Source organism: Meriones unguiculatus, chromosome 14 (assembly GCF_030254825.1).
Source record: "Meriones unguiculatus strain TT.TT164.6M chromosome 14, Bangor_MerUng_6.1, whole genome shotgun sequence".
NCBI classification, from domain to species: Eukaryota; Metazoa; Chordata; class Mammalia; order Rodentia; family Muridae; genus Meriones; species Meriones unguiculatus.
Window position 1 is genome coordinate 49,805,060 of NC_083361.1, and position 21,776 is coordinate 49,826,835.

The 21,776-nt window shown below is 47.4% G+C and overlaps 1 long non-coding RNA gene and 7 other non-coding genes across 9 annotated transcripts in view; all 8 read right to left on the reverse strand.

Annotated features, from left to right (window-relative positions):
• Positions 1 to 13,039, reverse strand: part of LOC110540030 (uncharacterized) — a 28,148-nt gene extending 15,109 nt beyond the window's left edge. Inside the window, exons 1-5 of one of the 2 annotated variants that reach the window (XR_009585538.1) lie at positions 12,902 to 13,039; positions 11,023 to 11,129; positions 10,658 to 10,797; positions 8,169 to 8,308; positions 5,664 to 5,803 (exon numbers count right to left, since the gene is read on the reverse strand). This is a non-coding gene — a long non-coding RNA (uncharacterized LOC110540030). The remainder of the gene's footprint in view (positions 1 to 5,663; positions 5,804 to 8,168; positions 8,309 to 10,657; positions 10,798 to 11,022; positions 11,130 to 12,901) is intronic. The other variant, XR_009585537.1, reaches the window with a different exon arrangement.
• LOC132647539 (small nucleolar RNA SNORD116) lies at positions 5,320 to 5,413 on the reverse strand. Its single transcript, XR_009585904.1, has one exon. It is a non-coding gene; the product is annotated as a small nucleolar RNA SNORD116 (small nucleolar RNA).
• LOC132647537 (small nucleolar RNA SNORD116) lies at positions 7,823 to 7,916 on the reverse strand. Its single transcript, XR_009585902.1, has one exon. It is a non-coding gene; the product is annotated as a small nucleolar RNA SNORD116 (small nucleolar RNA).
• LOC132647536 (small nucleolar RNA SNORD116) lies at positions 10,313 to 10,405 on the reverse strand. Its single transcript, XR_009585901.1, has one exon. It is a non-coding gene; the product is annotated as a small nucleolar RNA SNORD116 (small nucleolar RNA).
• Positions 12,556 to 12,649, reverse strand: LOC132647538 (small nucleolar RNA SNORD116). Its single transcript, XR_009585903.1, has one exon. It is a non-coding gene; the product is annotated as a small nucleolar RNA SNORD116 (small nucleolar RNA).
• Positions 13,040 to 15,043: 2,004 nt separating the features above from the next.
• LOC132647472 (small nucleolar RNA SNORD116) lies at positions 15,044 to 15,137 on the reverse strand. Its single transcript, XR_009585840.1, has one exon. It is a non-coding gene; the product is annotated as a small nucleolar RNA SNORD116 (small nucleolar RNA).
• A 2,394-nt stretch (positions 15,138 to 17,531) lies between these two features.
• Positions 17,532 to 17,625, reverse strand: LOC132647473 (small nucleolar RNA SNORD116). The gene has a single exon (XR_009585841.1). It is a non-coding gene; the product is annotated as a small nucleolar RNA SNORD116 (small nucleolar RNA).
• Positions 17,626 to 20,020: 2,395 nt separating this feature from the next.
• On the reverse strand, positions 20,021 to 20,114 carry LOC132647474 (small nucleolar RNA SNORD116). Its single transcript, XR_009585842.1, has one exon. It is a non-coding gene; the product is annotated as a small nucleolar RNA SNORD116 (small nucleolar RNA).
• Between the last annotated feature and the right edge of the window lie 1,662 nt (positions 20,115 to 21,776).

Sequence of the window (21,776 nt, forward strand, 5' to 3'; positions counted from 1 at the left end):
GGAGTTTGTATAACGTGGAAAGGATAAGTATTTTCTTTTATAAGCATTGCCTTGGTCATGGTGTCCCTTCATAACAATAGAGCAGTGACTAAAACATGACAAAAATACCTAGTTAGCCTATAAAATACAGAAGAAAGCATTTTTCTGACACTATGCTACACCTAATAAATATTATGAGATTCATGATTACACGGCTTAGAGAACTCCAACTGATCCTGGATTCATTGTACGTGTATCTGTCTGTGTGTACTTTCTTCATTCCATTGCCTCCCCCTAGCCAGGGTTTCTGGTATTAAACCTCTCTGGACCTAGCAGAATTGACCCACATGGAAGGGACACAGAAGCAATTCCCAGAAAACTACATGGGAATAATGAGGACATGATCTACATGTTTAAAAACATAGATCTGCTCACAAATGTAAAAACAAGGGAGCCTGCCAACAGAAGTGAATAAATCCACATGAAAAAAACAGTTTCACAGGTTCTAAAATATATTGTTGTGGGCATCTAAGATTGTTTATTTTTATATGCTAACGCATGTTGTGTGTTTATGTATTAAAATATGCATGTGTCTACGCAATTGTAGACAAACATATATAACAGAGTACACATACACAGATGTGCATGAGAGAAGAATCCAAGTCTCACCGGAACTCTTAATATGTTTGGACACATAACTGTGTCCATGCTTCACAACAAGCCTACAACTTGGATACATGGTAGATATTAATACATTTGGTAGGGTAGAATTTAAACACAGCAGTCTTCCAAATCTTCAATACTTTCTAGAGGTCCAAGAGAAGTACTTCTTGAAGCACAGTCTACACATTTTTCCCCAGCACATCAATAACTCTTCGTTTGTAGCTATTCACAAACAAGGCCTAGGAGAGTAAAACTATCAACAAGGCATCCTCACCTTTTCAGCTTGGGCTATGGGTCAGGGCTCTGCAATTAGAGATTTGGCTAGATCTGCATGGTTCTCCAGAAGTGTGGGACTCTTCAGGCCTATTTGTGCTTCATTCTCCTGCTTATGCTGCATGATTCCCTAATAGCAGTACCAACCATGGCTCGTAAAGGGACTAGAACGAGGTCGTGATCAGCTAAAGAAACTGATGTGAGCCCAATTCCTCTGGAAACGTGAGGTTTGAAAATGCTGATGTCCTGTAACATAGGAAATATTGGACAAACAAGGAAGATGTGGCTTACTCTTACCATACATGTCGGATCCTCCATGCTGTGTGTCAGTTATTATGAGAATAACAGATATTGAGTACTCATTAATTTTCTTCCAAGGAATGTTTATATGTGAGTCACAACTGATCAGAGCACACTGGAAAGTCCATTATGTTGATTCACTTATTGGGCAGTGGGCAGGCTCAATATTTCTGAAACCTCTAGCATGAAGGTGAATGTACTGATGTACCACTGATAAACATCTATCAGTTACACCTTCTAGGGGTTCTTGAATTACTTCATGATTGGGGATTGGAACTACAGATTCTCTCAGAGCCCTACAAAGACTCCAATGTCCTCAACACTATGAGAGCAGTGCCTATTCTCACATTTGCTGGCCTAGTGCTGCTGGACTCAGTCTACACCACCCAAGTTCATGTCACTTTCTTGAATCCCTCAGAGCAACATCACATCCAGTCTACTTGAAAGAATAAATCCCAGGCAAATTATGCCTGAGGAGAAGATATGGAGTGAGGGCAGGCTTGAAATTAAAAAGTGCCAAGTCAGGCCCACTGTGTAATCTGTAATTTTTACCTCAACAACTCTAACTTCTAGTTTCCTACTCTCTGAGAGTGCCAAAAGAAAAGTGTTTGGCAGGAGTTTCCTCAGCAGGGAGGTGGTATAAGTGGAAGTGTTTTGTGTCTTGAAACTCCCTTTTTAGGCTTAAGGCATCCCTGGGCCTTTCTGCCAGTAATTCTGGTTCAGGCCCTAAGGTACACAATTCTACTTGAAGATGTTCCCAAACACCAAGCCCCTTCAGTCTGACATATATCAATTTAACATCGTGGACCAGAGTATTCACCCAATGCCAGTTCTCCAAATACAGTGCACAGTAAAAACATGGTAGTTTTCTAACTTGGACCAGGCTAAGACCCTATCTTAGAGGGATTTTTCAGATGCATACGACACTGAAAAAAAAAAAAAAAACATACTGGGTATATTCAGACAGCAAGAGTAGAGTGACTATTCCTTGAAACATGTGGGTTTCTTGTCAAATCAAATGAGACAACGTTTCTATCAATTTTTCCCTCAACAAGTATGTAAAGCATTTTCTTAATTACTGTGGAGGAAATATGCCAAGTAAAATAGGTAATCTTGAGTTATATAAGATATGTGAACCAGCAAACAGAATTATGCATTATTTTTGCTTCAGTTACTGCCTCCAGGTTTCTAACTTGAGCTACTGCTCTGACTTCTCCAAGTGGTTTATTGCAACATGAAAGTTGTAAGATAAAAAACATCCTTTCCTTTCCACACTGATTGTGGTCATAGGGTTTTAACATAGCAGTAGCAATATAATAAAGAATTTCTCAAAAACCAATGGCTATAGCATGTTGAAGGCTATTGTGCTGTGACTAAAGATGAAGAACAATCGTAAGTATTCACTTAATAAGAATTGGAGTAATTAGGGAAAGTCTACCCTATATAAGAAATACACATACAGAAGAGGAATCTGGGAAAAACCCTAATGATGGACATGAAAAAAAAGACACTATGTACAAAATGAAAAACATACAAGAATTCATAAAAAATGTGTATATCAATAAGTGAGTGTCTGACCTTTGTCATCAGATGCAGGCAGGTACATCACCAGCACCAAGCATTTTCAAAGATGGCTAAATAAGGTGCCAACAGACATCAACAAATGATGCTGGCCCATTTTTTTCTGTAAGAGGTCAGTAATGGTCAAGGAAGGAGACACTGTGAAGACAGCACAAAGGACAAGCCACCATTACAGTGAGAGGGATACAAATAGGGGCCTAGTAGATATTATGGATTGGTCAGATCACACCTGCTTTCTCTCTCCACACCTACTATCCCAAACCCTATAGCCTGCCTTGCCAGGTAGAGCTGGTAGTGTCCCATGGAATTCAATAGAATATTTGAATATGAATACATATCAAGTGCTTACCCAACTTACAACTGGCTCCCATGAGGGGTTTCACAAAGGTTGCTGAGACTCCCTACATTTACACAACTAATGTTAAACACTCAAACAAAAAGCAAACAAAAAGTTGCTTAAACACCGGCCAGCAGAAAGTTTACAAGAAAATAAGAGCACCTCCCAAAACACCAACACAAAACAATGTTCTCTAAGGGATCAGTTTCCCACTGGCAGTAGCAATATCCCACTGGAGTCTCAGACTCACCTCAGAGAATATTCACAGCAAACCATGTACTCATGATTATCCCAATCTAGAAGGAGGGGTTGATCCTCATTTTTTGCAACAAACTCGACAGTTCTGTAGAAATCACTCACTGAAGAAGCCAGAACCTTTAGACAGAATCTAAAGTTTTTACTTACAACTTCCAAGCAAAAGGTCTTAAGACTGTTATAAATTCAAATACCACACCAAATTTCTCTCTTTTTAGCTGTCTGTCTCTACGTCTTACTGTGAATGTGTCTATGTATCTGGATCTGTCTGTCTCTCTCATTTTCTGTCTCTCTCATTCTCTGTCTCTCTCATTCTCTAACACTCACACCCTATCTATCTATCTATCTATCTATCCGTCTGTTTGTCTTTTACTAACACTTTCTTTATCAATAGAATCTCCTTGGATAAAATCCTGGAAAGGTGTCTTCAAGCAAAGGGACTGTATGAATCCAAACTTGGACAAGTGATCACACACAGGGGTAAACCATTCAAGATGAGATCTGTGTAAAGATTCCGCAACACTGGAAGCAAGCAAGTAATATCAAGGCAACATAAAAGCAAAAGTCCGTTTCCTTTTGCCATTACTCATGGAGCGAGGTCTCAAGCTAGTCTTGAATGACAAGGTGTTCAATGACCCTGTTTCTTACACTACACACAGACAAGGAAGCCAAAACGGCATTTCAGTTCAAAAACAACCTAATTTCAAAGGGAGAAGTAAATTAAAAAAAAAAAAAGAATGAATAAAATAATAAAAAAAATGTGTGTTTCTCTAAATTTGAGAAGGATTTTAGCCAAGGGAGGTCATCCCATCCTCGGTCTTGGAGGACAACCACAGGATATTCACACCTTCCTAACTCACAAGCTGTCCTGAAAGAATATCCAACATTTCATAGAAACATTGTATCAGAAAGAAAATGGGATGTTACCAGCACAAGGGTAGTATCCTACACAGGTTCCAACCAAGTATTTCTTGCACAGGATCACAAGGCTCATGATTCTACGATATTATAGATATTACATAAATACAGTGGAAAATGAAACGTTGCATATACTCCTAAAAAATGAGGTAGAGGCATCTTTATTGGCCACACTATATCCCTTGGCTCCTGCACACCTTCAAGAAGGATACCTGAGAAAACAGCAGACAACCAATGACACAAAGATTTTCTCTATGCTTCGAAGAGAGGTCTGACTCTCAAAAGTTACCACAATACCATAGGCCTTAAGAAGCAAATGCTCATAGCAAGTGCACACTTCACACCAGTGTCTCTATGAATTGAATAGCAGCAAGATTCAGGATTCTACACAGCTCAAAAACAGTAAAAGCTTGAACACAACCAGTTCTAAAGGTTCTGCAAAGGGTCACAGGGTAAACTATATATTCAAATACAGCACAAACTTTCTCTTTCTTTGGCTGGCTACCTCTAACACTTGGCATGCAAGAGGGCATAATATTTTCACAAGGCACAACATCAACACAGGCCAGAAGAAATTGTGTCACAGGGCTGATAGAAAGTGCAGGCTTGAAAACAAAATATTTCTAGATAGGAGCACTGCAGCACAATAGCCATTTTGTGCCTTCAAAGAAGGTAAGTTGACATACAAGATAACAATTTCAAAGTATGCAAAGCCCAGTTATGCAGCCATAGTGATTCCAACTCTGCCTGGGACACTTTAAAGTGACTGCAGGAGAAACAATGGGGATATATGTATAACTCTTGTATTAAGGCAATGCATCTACTCAAGACCAAAGAGAATAACAACATGACACAAAGGGCTGTCTGGCACAATATTAATAAGTTTAAGCAGAGAAGTAAAAGCACAGGCCCACAAAGAGGCAGTCTGCTAAAGCTGAGGAAAGAAAAAGGCAGAGCAGGATTTGGACAGCCTGTAAATGAACCCCAGAGAAGGTGGGTGACCCAAAGTTGCTGAACCTCATTCTTGATGAGAGAGGTGGTATTGGGTTTTTACTCATTTTGTTCAGCTTTTCCAAGGAATGTTTGACTAGGAATCATCATCGATCCAAACACACTAGAGTGCCACTGCATAAAGAGTTTCAGGCTCCTCAGAAAAATGCGGGTGTTGGTGAATGCTAGGAATTTCACAGCCTTCTCCAACCAGAAGCTCAAAGCAAGGGCAACAAGCTCTAAACTTGAGAGCACAAGAGGCCTGCCTACTCATCCTAATGCTGAAGTGACACGACCTGCTCTTCCCTCGCAGCTCCACTAAGAACCGACAATCCTGAGCACCTGGTAGAATTCATGGGCGGCTTACCTTTGTCCTCCGATGCAGGCAGCTAGGTCACCAGCACCAAGCATCCTCTTTGGAGGCAACATCAGGTGCCATCAGCCTTCAAGGAATGATGCTGGCCCATTTCATCTGAAGTAGGCCCAAGCTGGCCAAGGAAGGAGACACTGTGAAGATAGCACAAATGGCAAGCCACCATTACAGTGGGACCAATGCAAAAGGGGAGCTGGAAGCTAGCAGATATGAAGGGATGGTCAGACCACACATGCCCTCTCACCACCCTGCTCTCACAAAATCCCCAGCCTGCCTTACAGGATCAGGGGTGGGGGGCTTGTTTGTCCCATGTGATTCGAGATTCGTGTCAAAATATGGATAAGGCTAGATAACAAGGGTTTGTCCAACTGACATTTGGCTCCCTAAACGGCATTTACAAATGTTTCTGAATCTCTCTGCCTTCAAACAACTAATCTCACCCTCTCCAACACATGAATTGCTCCAAAACAAGCCTGCGGGAAATTTCCTAGACAATGAGAGCACCTGCAAAAACACCAAACCTGGACACTGTTCCCTAAGGGAGCAGTCTCCCCTGGCAATATCCCACTGGAGAGCTAGGACTCACCTCAGGCCAGAGTCATGAGCAAGCCATGCACCCAGACATATCTATGCCTCAAAAGAGGTCCTCCTCCCTATTTTCAACAAGCTTCTTTGTTCTGTACAATACCACCAGCACACAGGCCAGAACTCAAAAAGCACTAAAGACCTATTCTGCAATAGGTCTCAGGCTGCAAGGTACATTCCAAAAGGACACCAACTTTCTCTCTTTCTATGTCTCTCTCTACCAAGGACTGTGACTTTCTGTCTGTCTCAATCTCTGTCTCTCTTTATTTCATTCAAGAACACATTCTCTGTCAGTAGAATCCCTGTGCTCAAAGAACCATGGAAGGTTCTTCAAGCCAAGGCACTGTATCAACCCTAATTTTTCATGCTAGTCCCACACAGCAGGAAACCAGTGAAGCTGAGATCACCCTAGAGAGCTGCAACACTTCAGGAAAGGAATTTCCACCAACGCAACCTATATATATATAAAAAAGGCCACTTCCTTTGGTTCCTGGTCATGGACAGAAGTCTCAAGCCAGTCTTGATTGACAGCCCATGACCCACAGGCTACTTGTGGGAGTGCACATCCACGTGGAAGCCAAACCACCATTTCAGCACAAAGGCACACCTACATCTCAAAAGAGAAAGCAAAATAAAGTAAAACAAAGCCCAATGGGTGAATTTTATAAGTTTGAGAAGACCTGAGCCAACAGAAGCCATCCCATCTTAGATCTCTGAGGACATCCACAGGATGTCCTCATTCATCAGCTTTACTAGAAGAATATCCAATGTTTCATAGAGGTACCACAACCACAATGAAAACGGACACAAACAATGGTACCATCCAACACAGTTTCCAAACAACTCATTCATTCACAGGTCCACAAGGCTCATGTCTCTACCTGTCTTCACCAAAGAGATAACAGTTCTGGAGTAAAAAAAAAAAAAAAAAAAGCAGTGTAAACGGGACAAAAAAATAAAATTAAAAATTAAAAAGATATAGAGCTGCCTCTCATGGTTGCACTCACTTCCTTGGCTCCTACAGACCTTCAAAGAAGGGCACCTGAGAGAATGGCAGGCAACCAACAACACACAGTTTTACTCTTTACCCTTAAGTTCCGATCCTACTCTCAAAGGTCACCACAGAACCTAGGAAGCTCTGTCACAGGACCCATAGCATGTGCAGGCTTGATTTCAGGCTGTTTCAGCATGCCAGTACTACAGCACCATTGCCACTTCCTGGTTTCTAGGAAGGTGACACTCAGGGCCTCACTCTTACAGTAGACAGAGTCGATCCCTGAGTCCACTACTACAAGCCTCCAGAGTCTTCAATGTGCCTACAGGGCACACAAGGCGGCTATCACTAATCCCCCATGGATCTGGGCAATGCATCTCCTCCACACCAAAGGCAGCTTAACAGCATGCCCCCAGAGGCCTGTCTTGCCAAAGGACAAACTGTGCTAATTGAGTTGAGAAAGCACAGGCCCGTCTAGAGGCAGAGTGGCTAAAGCTGGAGGAAGTGAAGAGCAGTGGAGTGGTTTGCCAGCCTGTGTCTGATCCCCTGAGAAGGTGGGTGACCCGAAGATGCCAGGCCTCAGTCCCGATGAGAGAGGTGGTATTGAGATTTCACTCATTTTGTTCAGCTTTTCCAAGGAATGTTTGACTAGGAATCATCATCGATCCAAGCACATGGGAGTACCATTGCATAAAGAGATTCGGGGCTCCTCTGGACAATGCGGTTGTTGGTGAGTGCAAGGAATTCCACGGCCTTCCCCAACCAGAAGCTTGGAGCAAGGGCATCAAGCTCTGAACTTGTGGGCATCCAGAGGCTGGCCTACACTTCTTGGTGATGAAGTGAAACAACTTGCTCTGCCCTTGTAGCTGCACTAAGAACCGACAATCCTGAGCACCTGGCAGAATTCATGGGTGGCTTACCTTTGTCCTCAGATTCAGTCATCAAGGTCACCAGCACCAAGATTCTTCTCTGGAGGCTACATTTGATGCCATCATCCATCATGCAATGATGGTGGCCCATTTCTTCTTCAGTAGGCCCAAGCTGACCAAGGATGGAGACACTGTGAAGACAGCACAAAGGACAAGCCCCCATTACAGTGGGACCGATGCTAAAGGGGAGCTGGTGGCCAGCTTATATGAAGGAATGGTCAGACCACACCTGCTCTCTCACCACTCCTGCTCTCGTAAACGCTACAGCCAGCTTTCCTGTATAGGGGTGGAGGCCAGGGTTTGTCTCATGGGATTCCGGATACTTGTCAAAATGTTGATAAGGCTAGGTATCAAGGTCTTGTCCAGCTGACACTTGACTCCCTCCAGGGCCTCCACAAACATTTCTGAGACTCTCTGCCTTCAGACAACTAATCTCGCCCTCTCCAACAATCACCTTGCTCCAATTCCAGCCTGCGTGAAATTCCCAAGAGCAACTGCAAGCATAGTAAACCTGGGGAAGAGTCTCCCATGGCAAAATCCCACTGGAGACCTAAGACACAGCTCAGGTCAGAGTCATGAGCAAGCCATGCACACAGATGTATCTCTGCCTCAAAGGAGGTCCTCCTCCCTATTTTCAACAAGACTCATGGTCCTACACAACACTGTCATGAAACAGGCCAGAATTAAATGGGCAATAAAGATTCTGCGATAGGCCTCAGACTACAAGGTACATTGAAAAACACACCAACTTTTCTCTCTTTCCATGTCTATCTTTACCTAGGACTGTGATTTGGTGTCTGTCTCTGTCTCTGTCTCTGTCTCTCTGTCTCTCTGTCTGTCTCTCTGTCTCTCATTCACCAACACATTCTCTATCAGTAGATGCCTGTGTTCAAAGGACCAGGAAAGGTGTCTTCAAGCCAAGGCACTCTATCAACCCTAAGTTTTCCTGCTGGTTCCACACAGTGGGAAACCAATGAGGCTGTGATCACACTAAAGAGTTGCAACCCCTCAGGAAAGAAATTTCCATCAAGGTAACCTGCAACCTATAATTATAAGGACACATCCTTAAGTCTCTGTTCATAGACAGGGGTCTCAAGCCAATCTTGATTGACAGCCCATGACCCAAAGGCTGCTTGAAGTGCACATCCACAGAGAAGCCAATCCACCATTTCCACAAAAAGGCGCACCTACATCTCAAAAGAGAAAGCAAAATAAAGTAAAACATGGCCCAATGGGTGAATTTTTTAACTTTGAAAAGACCTGAGCGAACAGAAGCCATCCCATCCTAGATTTCTGAGGACATCCACAGGATGAGCTCATTCATCAGTTTTACTAGAAGAATAACCAATGTCTCATGTAAATGCCCAACCACAATGAAAAGGGATACAAACAAGGGTCCCAACCAACACAGATTCCAACCAATTTATTAATACACAGGTCCAGAAGGCTCATGTCTCTACCTGTCTTCACCAAAGGGTTATAAGCCCTGGAGTACAAAAAGCAGTGAGAACGGGACAAAAAATAAAATTAAAAATTAAAAAGATGTAGAGCTGACTCAAATGGTCCCACTCACTTCCTTGGCTCCTACAGACCTTCAAAAAAGGGCACATGAGAAAATGGCAGGCAAACAACAACACACAGTTTTACTCTTTGCCTTCAACATGGGGTCCTTCTCTAAAATGTCACCACATTCACTCAGAACCTAAGAGGCTGTGTCACAGAACCCATAGCATACGCAGGCTTAATTTCAGACTGTCTCAGCATGGCAGCAATGCAACACCACTGCCACTAACTGGCCTCAAGGAAGGTGACTCTCAGGACCTCACTCTAACAGTAGACAGAGCACAGCTCTGTGGCCACAGGTACAAGACCCAGAAGCTTCAAAATGCCTGCAGGGCACATCAGACAGCTACTACTAATCCCCCATGGATCTGAGCAATGCATCTCCTCCATACCAAAGGAAGCTTCTCAGCATATCGAAGAGGCTTGTCTTGCAAAACAACAAACTCTTCTAGCTGAGCTAAGAAAGCAAAGGCCCATCTACAGGTAGTGTGGCTACAGCTGAAGAGAAGAGCAGAGGATGGATAACCAGTCTGTGTCTGACCCCCTGAGAAGGTGGGTGAGGCCAAGGTGCTGGACCTCATTCCCGATGAGAGAGGTGGTATTGAGTCTTCATTCATTTTGTTCAGCTTTCCAAGGAATGTTTGCTTAGGAATCATCATTGATCCCAAAACACTGGAATGCCCTTGAATAAAGAGTTTCAGACTCCTCAGAACACTGCTAGTGATGGTGAGTGCGAGGAATTCCACAACCTTCCCCAAACAGAACTTTGGAGCAAGGGAACACAAGCTCTGAAGAAGGGGACACCCATAGGCAGGCTTATTATTCCTGGTGATGAAGTGACACCACCTACTCTGACCTCGCAGGTTCATGAAAAACCAAAAATCCTGAGCACCTGGCAGAATTCATGAGTGGCTTACCTTTGTCCTCAGGTGCAGGCAGCTAGGTCAACAGCACCAAGCATCCTCCCTGGAGGCTAAATCAGGTGCCATCAGCCCTCAAGGAATGATGCTGGCCCATTTCTTCTGCGGTAGGCCCAAGCTGTCCAAGGAGGTAGACACTGTGAAGACAGCACAAAAAACAAACCACAATTAAAGTAGGACCACGGCAAAAGGGGATCTGGGGCCTAGCAGATAAGACAAGATGGTCAGACCACACATGCCATCTCACCACTCCTGCTCTCCCAAAGCCTCCACCCTGCCATGCTCCATCAGGAAAAGGGCACAGTGTTGGTCACCTGGGATTACAAGCAAAATTTGGATAAGGCTAGATATGAAGGTCTTACCTGACTAACATATGGCTCCTCCAGGGCTTCACAAAGGTTTCTGAGACACTGAGCCTTCAAACACCTAATCTCACCCTCTCCAACACACAGCATGCTCCAACTCCAGCCTGTAGGAAATTCCCAAGAGAATGACAGCACCTACAAACACACCAAATCTGGAACTTGTTCCCCAAGGGAGCAGCCTCTCCAGCAATACTCCAATGGAGGCCTGGCACTCTGTGATTTTTGTGTCTGTGTCTCTCTCTGATGCTCTGTGTCTCATTCACGTTCCCATTCTCCCTCAGTAGAATACCAGTGGTCAAAGACCAGGAAAGGTGTCTTCAAGCCAAGACACTGTATCAAACCTAAACTATTCCTGCTGATCCTACACAGTAGTAAACCACTGAGGCTCCGATCAACCTAGAAAGCTGCAACCATTCAGGAATGAAATTACCAAAAAAGCAACCTGTAAGCAAAAGGACAATTCCTTTTGTCTCTGCTCATAGGTAGAGGTATCAAGCCAGTCATAATTGACAGCCCATTACCCACAGGCATCTTCTTGCACCGTGCACCCACATGGAAGCCAAATACATATTTCTTCACAGAGCAAAACCTTAATCACACAAGAGAAAGCGAAAAATTTAAAAAGGCCACAATACGCGAAAATTTTAACATTGAGAATACCAGTGCCAACAGAGGTCATTTGATCCTAGATCTCTGAGGATATCGATGGGATGTCCTCATTTACCAGCTTTCCTAGAAGAATATCATATGTTTCAAAGAGGCACCTCACCGGAATGATAGTACCACACAAGGATAACATCCAAAACAGAATCCAATCAACTAATTCATACAGGGGTCTACAAGGATTAAGTCACTATTTATCTTCTACACAAAGATATCAGTCCTGGATAACATGGAGAGTGTGAATGTGCGAGAACATAAAAAAGTAAATACAGATAGAGATGACTCTCATGGCTGAACTCACTATCTTGGCTCCTAAACGCCATCAAAAACGGTACCTCAGAAAATGTCAGGCACACAAAAACACACAGTTATACTCTTTGCCTTCAACATGGGGTCCTATTCTCAAATGTCACCACATACACTCTGGCCCTAGGAGACTGTGTCACAGGACCCATAACATATGTAGGGCTGACATCCGGCTTCCCAGCAGGGCAGTTCTGCAGGAACCCTGCCACTTACTGGCCTCTAGGAAGGTGACACTCTGATCCTCGGTCTCAGAGTAGACAAAGCCCAGCTCTGTGACAACTGCTACAAGCCTCCAGAGGTTTCACTATGCCTGCAGGACAATCAAGGCGGCTATCAGCTATCTCCCTAGGATATGGGCAACGCATCTCCTCCACACCAAAGGCAGCATCTCAGCATGTCCCAGAGGCCTGTCTTGCCAAACTACAAACACTTCTAGCTGAGTTGAGAAAGCACAGGCCCTCCTAGAGGTAGTGAGGCTCCAGGTAGGGAAAGGGAAGAGAAGAGGAGTGGATTCCCAGCCTGGGTTTGACCCCCTGAGAAGGTGGGTGACCCTAAGGAGCCGGACCTCAGTCCCGATGAGAGAGGTGGTATTGAGTTTTCACTCATTTTGTTCAGCTTTTCCAAGGAATGTTTGACTAGGAATGATCATCCATCCAAGCACATCTGAGTGCTCTTGCATAAAGAGTTTCAGGGCTCCTCTGGACAATGCAGGTGGTGGTGAGTGGGAGGAATTCCACGGCCTTCCCCAACCGGAAGCGTGGAGCAAGGGCACCAAGCTCTGCAAGTGGGGCCATCAAGAGGCCGGCCTGTACCTCCTGGGGCTGAAGTGACACATCCTGCTCTGCCCTCGCAGTTCCACCAAGAACCGTCCATCCTGAGCACCTGGCAGAATTCATGGGTGGCTTACCTTTGTCCTCCGATGCAGGCAGCTAGGTCACCAGCAACAAGCATCCTCCTGGAGGGTAAATCAGGTGCCATCGGCCCTCACGGTATGATGCTGGCCCATTTCTTCTACAGTAGGCCCAAGCTGGCCAAGGAAGGAGACACTGTGAAGACAGCACAAAGGACAAGCCCCCATTACAGTGGGACCGATGCAAAGGGAAACCTGGGGCCTAGCAGACAGGAAGGGATCTTCAGAAAACACATGGGCTCTCACCACTCCTTCTCTCCCAAACCCTCCAGCCTGCCCTGCCACATCAGGATGAGGGCACGGAGTTGGTCCCCTCGGCTTCCAGGCAAAATTTGGATAACGCTAGGTATGAAGGGATTGCCCCAATGAGTCTTGGCTACCCCCCAGGGCCTTTACAAACTTTTCTGAGTCTCTCTAAATTCAAACAAATAATCTCACCCTCTCCAACACACAGCTTTCTCTAACTCCAGCCTGTAGGAAATTCCCAAGAGAATGAGAGCACCTACAAACACACCAAATCTGGACCCTGTTCCCCAAGGGAGCAGCCTCTCCAGCAATACTCCAATGGAGGCCTAGCACTTAATCCAGGACCGAGCCATGAGCCAGCCATGCCCACAGACACATCTCTGCCTCCACGGTGGTCCTCCTCTGCATTTTCAGCGGGCCTCAGGGTTCTACACAACACCATCAAGACACGGACTAAGACTCAACGGTCACTAAAGATTCTGCAGTACGTCTCAGGATGCAAGGAACATTTCAAAGGCACACCAACTTTGTCTGTCTTTGCATGTCTTTCTCTACCTATGTCTGTAAATTTTGTGTCTCTGTCTCTCTCTGTCGCTCTGTCTGTCATTCACGATCCCTTTCTCGCTCAGCAGAATCCCTGTGGTCCAAGGACCAGGAAAGGTGTCTTCAGGCCAAGGCACTGTATCAAACCCAAAAGTTTCCTGCTGGTCCCACACAGGGGTAAACCACTGAGGCTCTGACCACCCTAGAGAGCTGCAACCCTTCAGGAATGGATTAACCAACAAAGCTACCTCTAAGCAAAAATCCAATTCTTCTTGTCCCTGCTCATGGGTAGAGTTCTCAGGCCCCTTTTGATTGAAAGCCCAAGACCAAGAGGCTGCCTCTTGTACTACACACCCACATGGAAGCCATGCCGCAATTTCTACTCCAAGGAATACCTCAGTCACTCAAGAGAAAGCAAAATAAAGTAAAGGAAGCCACCGTAGGTGAAATTTTTAACTTTGAGAAGACATGTGCCAGCATAGGGCTTTCCATCCTAGATCTCTGAGGACATCCACGACATGTCCTCATGGGACAGCTTCCCTAGAAGGATATCATGTGTTTCAAAGAGACACCCCACCGGAATGAGGGTACCACACAAGGATGCCATCCAACACAGATTCCAATGAACTAATTCAAACACGGCTCCAAAAGGCTCAGGTACCTATCTGTCTTCAACAGAGGGATATCAGTCCTGGAATACATGGAGAGTGTGAAAGTGGCAGAAATCTTAAAAAAAAATAAAAATAAATACATATAGAGCCGCCTCTCAGGGCTCCACTCCCAGTCTTGGTTCCCTAACACCTTCCACGAAGGGGACCTGAGAAATTGTCTGGCACACAACAACAGACACTTTCACTCTTTGCCCTCAACATGGGGGTCCTACTCTCAAATGTCACCACATTCCCTCAGGCCCTGGGAGACTGTGTAACAGGACCCATATAGCATGTGCAGGCTTGACACCGGGCTGTCTCAGCATGGAAGCACTGCACCACTGCCACTTCCTGGCTTCTAGGATGGTGACACTCAGGGCCCCACTCTCAGAGTAGACTGAGCCCAGCTCTGTGGCCACTGCTACAAGCCTCCAGAGGCTTCAAGGTGCCTGCAGGGCACACAAGGTGGCTATCACCTATCTCCCTAGGATCTGGGCAACGCATCTCCTCCACACCAAAGGCAGCATCTCAGCATGTCCCAGAGGCCTGTCTTGCCAAAGGACAAACCCTTCTAGCCGAGTTGAGAAAGCACCGGCCCTCCTGGAGGCAGTGAGGCTCCAGGTGGAGGAAGGGAAGAGCAGAGGAGTGGATTCCCAGCCTGTGTCTGACCCCCTGAGAAGGTGGGTGACCCGAAGGTGCCGGACCTCAGTCCCGATGAGAGAGGTGGTATTGAGTTTTCACTCATTTTGTTCAGCTTTTCCAAGGAATGTTTGACTAGGAATCATCATCGATCCAAGCACACTGGAGTGCCCTTCCATAAAGACTTTCGGGGTTCCTCTGGACAATGCGGGTGTTGGTGAGTGCGAGGAATTCCACGGCCTTCCCAAACCAGCAGCGTGGAGCAAGGGCACCAAGCTCTGCACGTGGGGGCATCCAGAGGCCGGCCTATACTTCCTGAAGCTGAAGTGACACGCCCTGCTCTGCCCTCGCAGATCCACCAAGAACCGACCATCCTGAGCACCTGGCAGAATTCATGGGTGGCTTACCTTTGTCCTCCGATGCAGGCAGCTAGGTCACCAGCACCAAGCATCCTCGCTGGAGGCTAAATCAGGTGCCAACGGCGCTCACGGTATGATGCAGGCCCATTTCTTCTACAGTAGGCCCAAGCTGGCCAAGGAAGGAGACACTGTGAAGACAGCACAAAGGACAAGCCCCCATTACAGTGGGACCGATGCAAAGGGAAACCTGGGGCCTAGCAGACAGGAAGGGATGGTCAGACCACACATGCCCTCTCACCACTCCTGCTCTCCCAAACCCTCCAGCCTGCCCTGCCGCATCAGGAGGAGGGCACGGTGTTGGTCCCCTCGGCTTCCAGGCAAAATTTGGATAAGGCTAGGTATGAAGGGATTGCCCCACTGACTCTTGGCTACCCCCCAGGGCCTTTACACACTTTTCTGAGTCTCTCTAACTTCAAACAAATAATCTCACCCTCTCCAACACACAGCTTGCTCCAACTCCAGCCTGTAGGAAATTCCCAAGAGAAAGAGAGCACCTACAAACACACCAAATCTGGACCCTGTTCCCCAAGGGAGCAGCCTCCCCTGGCAATACTCCAATGGAGGCCTGGCACTCAAGCCAGGCCCGAGCCATGAGCCAGCCATGCCCACAGACACATCTCTGCCTCCACGGAGGTCCTCCCCTGCATTCTCAGCAGGCCTCGTGGTTCTACACAACAATATCAAGACACAGGCCAGGACTCAACGGTCACTAAAGATTTTGCAGTAGGTCTCAGGATGCAAGGGACATTCCAAAGGCACACCAACTTTGTCTCTCTTTGCATGTCTTTCTCTACCTATGTTTGTAAATTTTGTGTCTGAGTCTCTCTCCGTCGCTCTATCTGTCATTCACGATCCCTTTCTCACTCAGCAGGATACCTGTGGTCCAAGGACCAGGAAAGGTGCCTTCAGACGTAGGCACTGTATCAAAGCAAATGTTTCCTGCTGGTCCCACACAGTGGTAAACCACTGAGGCTCCGATGACCCTGGAGAGCTGAAACCCTTCAAGAATTTAGTTATCAACAAAGCCACCTCTAAGTGAAAGTCCAATTCCTTTTGTCCCTGCTCATGGGTAGAGTTCTCAAGCCAGTCTTGATTGACAGCGCAAGACCCAGAAGCTGCCTCTCGTACTACACACCCACAGGGAAGCCATTCCGAAATTTCTACACCGAGGAATACCTGAGTCACACAAGAGAAAGCAAAATAAAGTAAAGGAAGCCCCCCTACGTGAAATTTTTAACTTTGAGAAGACCTGTGCCAACAGAGGCCATTCCATCCTAGATCTCTGAGGACATCCCCGCCATGTCCTCATTCTACAGCTTTCCTACAAGGATATCATGTGTTTCAAAGAGGCAGCCCCCCCGGAATGAGGGTACCACACAAGGATGCCATCCAACACAGATTCCAATCAACTAATTCTTACACGGGTCCACAAGGCTCAGGTACCTATCTGTCTTCAAAAGAGGGATATCAGTCCTGGAATACATGGAGAGTGTGAAAGTGGCAGAAATCTTAAAAAAAAATAAATAAATACATATAGAGCCGCCTCTCAGGGCTCCACTCCCTGTCTTGGCTCCCTAACACCTTCCACGAATGGGACCTGTGAAAATGTCAGGCACACAACAACAGACACTTTCACTCTTTGCCCTCAAAATGGGGGTCCTACTCTCAAATGTCACCACATTCCCTCAGGCCCTGGGAGACTGTGTCACAGGACCCATATAGCATGTGCAGGCTTGACACCGGGCTGTCTCAGCATGGAAGCACTGCACCACTGCCACTTCCTGGCTTCTAGGATGGTGACACTCAGGGCCCCACTCTCAGAGTAGACTGAGCCCAGCTCTGTGGCCACTGCTACAAGCCTCCAGAGGCTCCAAGGTGCCTGCAGGGCACACAAGGCGGCTATCACCTATCTCCCCAGGATCTGGGCAACGCATCTCCTCCACACCAAAGGCAGCATCTCAGCATGTCCCTGAGGCCTGTCTTGCCAAAGGACAAACCCTTCTAGCAGAGTTGAGAAAGCACCGGCCCTCCTGGAGGCAGTGAGGCTCCAGGTGGAGGAAGGGAAGAGCAGAGGAGTGGATTCCCAGCCTGTGTCTGACCCCCTGAGAAGGTGGGTGACCCGAAGGTGCCGGACCTCAGTCCCGATGAGAGAGGTGGTATTGAGTTTTCACTCATTTTGTTCAGCTTTTCCAAGGAATGTTTGACTAGGAATCATCATCGATCCAAGCACACTGGAGGGCCCTTGCATAAAGAGTTTCGGGGCTCCTCTGGACAATGCGGGTGTTGGTGAGTGCGAGGAATTCCACGGCCTTCCCCAACCAGAAGCGTGGAGCAAGGGCACCAAGCTCTGCACGTGGGGACATCCAGAGGCCGGCCTGTACTTCCTGGGGCTGAAGTGACACGCCCTGCTCTGCCCTCGCAGTTCCACCAAGAACCGACCATCCTGAGCACCTGGCAGAATTCATGGGTGGCTTACCTTTGTCCTCCGATGCAGGCAGCTAGGTCACCAGCACCAAGCATCCTCGCTGGAGGCTAAATCAGGTGCCAACAGCGCTCACGGTATGATGCTGGCCCATTTCTTCTACAGTAGGCCCAAGCTGGCCAAGGAAGGAGACACTGTGAAGACAGCACAAAGGACAAGCCCCCATTACAGTGGGACCGATGCAAAGGGAAACCTGGGGCCTAGCAGACAGGAAGGGATGGTCAGACCACACATGCCCTCTCACCACTCCTGCTCTCCCAAACCTTCCAGCCTGCCCTGCCTCATCAGGAGGAGGGCACGGTGTTGGTCCCCTCGGCTTCCAGGCAAAATTTGGATAAGGCTAGGTAGGAAGGGATTGCCACACTGACTCTTGGCTACCACCCAGGGCCTTTACACATTTTTCTGAGTCTTTCTAACTTCAAACAAATAATCTCACCCTCTCCAACACACAGCTTGCTCCAACTCCAGCCTGTAGGAAATTCCCAAGAGAATGAGAGCACCTACAAACACACCAAATCTGGACCCTGTTCCCCAAGGGAGCAGCCTCCCCTGGCAATACTCCAATGGAGGCCTGGCACTCAAGCCAGGCCCGAGCCATGAGCCAGCCATGCCCACAGACACATCTCTGCCTCCATGGAAGTCCTCCTCTGCATTTTCAGCGGGCCTCGTGGTTCTACACAACAATATCAAGACACAGGACAGGACTCAACGGTCACTAAAGATTCTGCAGTAGGTCTCAGGATGCAAGGGACATTCCAAAGACACACCAACTTTGTCTCTCTTTGCATGTCTTTCTCTACCTATGTCTGTAAATTTTGTGTCTGAGTCTCTCTCCGTCGCTCTGTCTGTCATTCAAGATCCCTTTCTGACTCAGCAGGATCCCTGTGGTCCAAGGAACAGGAAAGGTGCCTTCAGGCATAGGCACAGTATCAAACCCAAAAGTTTCCGGCTGATCGCACACAGTGGTAAACCACTGAGGCTCCGATGACACTGGAGAGCTGAAACCCTTCAGGAATGCAGTTACTAAAAAAGCCATCTCTAACTGAAAGTCCAATTCCTTTTCTCCCTGCTCATGGGTAGAGTTCTCAAGCCAGTCTTGATTGACAGCCCAAGACCCAGAAGCTGCCTCTCGTACTACACACCCACAGGGAAGCCATTCCGCAATTTCTACACCGAGGAATACCTGAGTCACACAAGAGAAAGCAAAATAAAGTAAAGGAAGCCCCCCTACGTGAAATTTTTAACTTTGAGAAGACCTGTGCCAACAGAGGCCATTCCATCCTAGATCTCTGAGGACATCCCCGCCATGTCCTCATTCTACAGCTTTCCTACAAGGATATCATGTGTTTCAAAGAGCCACCCCCCCGGAATGAGGGTACCACACAAGGATGCCATCCAACACAGATTCCAATCAACTAATTCATACACGGATCCACAAGGCTCAGTTACCTATCTGTCTTCAAAAGAGGGATATCAGTCCTGGAATACATGGAGAATGTGAAAGTGGCAGAAATCTTAAAAAAAAAATAAATAAATACATATAGAGCCGCCTCTCAGGGCTCCACTCCCTGTCTTGGCTCCCTAACTCCTTCCACGAAGGGGACCTGAGAAAATGTCAGGCACACAACAACAGACACTTTCACTCTTTGCCCTCAACATGGGGGTCCTACTCTCAAATGTCACCACATTCCCTCAGGCCCTGGGAGACTGTGTCACAGGACCCATATAGCATGTGCAGGCTTGACACCGGGCTGTCTCAGCATGGAAGCACTGCACCACTGCCACTTCCTGGCTTCTAGGATGGTGACACTCAGGGCCCCACTCTCAGAGTAGACTGAGCCCAGCTCTGTGGCCACTGCTACAAGCCTCCAGAGGCTTCAAGGTGCCTGCAGGGCACACAAGGCGGCTATCACCTATCTCCCTAGGATCTGGGCAACGCATCTCCTCCACACCAAAGGCAGCATCTCAGCATGTCCCTGAGGCCTGTCTTGCCAAAGGACAAACCCTTCTAGCCGAGTTGAGAAAGCACCGGCCCTCCTGGAGGCAGTGAGGCTCCAGGTGGAGGAAGGGAAGAGCAGAGGAGTGGATTCCCAGCCTGTGTCTGACCCCCTGAGAAGGTGGGTGACCCGAAGGTGCCGGACCTCAGTCCCGATGAGAGAGGTGGTATTGAGTTTTCACTCATTTTGTTCAGCTTTTCCAAGGAATGTTTGACTAGGAATCATCATCGATCCAAGCACACTGGAGTGCCCTTGCATAAAGAGTTTCGGGGCTCCTCTGGACAATGCGGGTGTTGGTGAGTGCGAGGAATTCCACGGCCTTCCCCAACCAGAAGCGTGGAGCAAGGGCACCAAGCTCTACACGTGGGGGCATCCAGAGGCCGGCCTGGACCTCCTTGGGCTGAAGTGACACGTCCTGCTCTGCCCTCGCAGTTCCACCAAGAACCGTCCATCCTGAGCACCTGGCAGATTTCATGGGTGGCTTACCTTTGTCCTCCGATGCAGGCAGCTAGGTCACCAGCACCAAGCACCCTCTCTGGAGGCTAAATCAGGTGCCAACGGCGCTCAGGGTATGATGCTGGCCCATTTCTTCTACAGTAGGCCCACGCTGGCCAAGGAAGGAGACACTGTGAAGACAGCACAAAGGACAAGCCCCCATTACAGTGGGACCGATGCAAAGGGAAACCTGGGGCCTAGCAGACAGGAAGGGATGGTCAGACCACACATGCCCTCTCACCTCTCCTGCTCTCCCAAACCCTCCAGCCGGCCCTGCTGCATCAGGAGGAGGGCACGGTGTTGATCCCCTCGGCTTCCAGGCAAAATTTGGATGAGGCTAGGTAGGAAGGGATTGCCCCACTGACTCTTGGCTACCCCCCAGGGCCTTTACACACTTTTCTGAGTCTCTCTACCTTCAAACAAATAATCTCACCCTCTCCAACACACAGCTTGCTCCAACTCCAGCCTGTAGGAAATTCCCAAGAGAATGAGAGCACCTACAAACACACCAAATCTGGACCCTGTTCCCCAAGGGAGCAGCCTCCCCTGGCAATACTCCAATGGAGGCCTGGCACTCAAGCCAGGCCCGAGCCATGAGCCAGCCATGCCCACAGACACATCTCTGCCTCCACGGAGGTCCTCCTCTGCATTTTCAGCGGGCCTCGTGGTTCTACACAACAGTATCAAGACACAGGACAGGACTCAACGGTCACTAAAGATTCTGCAGTAGGTCTCAGGATGCAAGGGACATTCCAAAGGCACACCAACTTTGTCTCTCTTTGCATGTCTTTCTCTACCTATGTCTGTAAATTTTGTGTCTGAGTCTCTCTCCGTCGCTCTGTCTGTCATTCATGATCCCTTTCTCACTCAGCAGGATCCCTGTGGTCCAAGGACCAGGAAAGGTGCCTTCAGGCGTAGGCACTGTATCAAAGCAAATGTTTCCTGCTGGTCGCACACAGTGGTAAACCACTGAGGCTCCGATGACCCTGGAGAGCTGAAACCCTTCAGGAATGCAGTTACCAACAAAGCCACCTCTAAGTGAAAGTCCAATTCATTTTTTCCCTGCTCATGGGTAGAGTTCTCAAGCCAGTCTTGATTGACAGCCCAAGACCCAGAAGCTGCCTCTCGTACTACACACCCACAGGGAAGCCATTCCGCAATTTCTACACCGAGGAATACCTGAGTCACACAAGAGAAAGCAAAATAAATAAAGGAAGCCACCCTACGTGAAATTTTTAACTTTGAGAAGACCTGTGCCAACAGAGGCCATTCCATCCTAGATCTCTGAGGACATCCCCGCCATGTCCTCATTCTACAGCTTTCCTACAAGGATATCATGTGTTTCAAAGAGCCACCCCCCCCGGAATGAGGGTACCACACAAGGATGCCATCCAACACAGA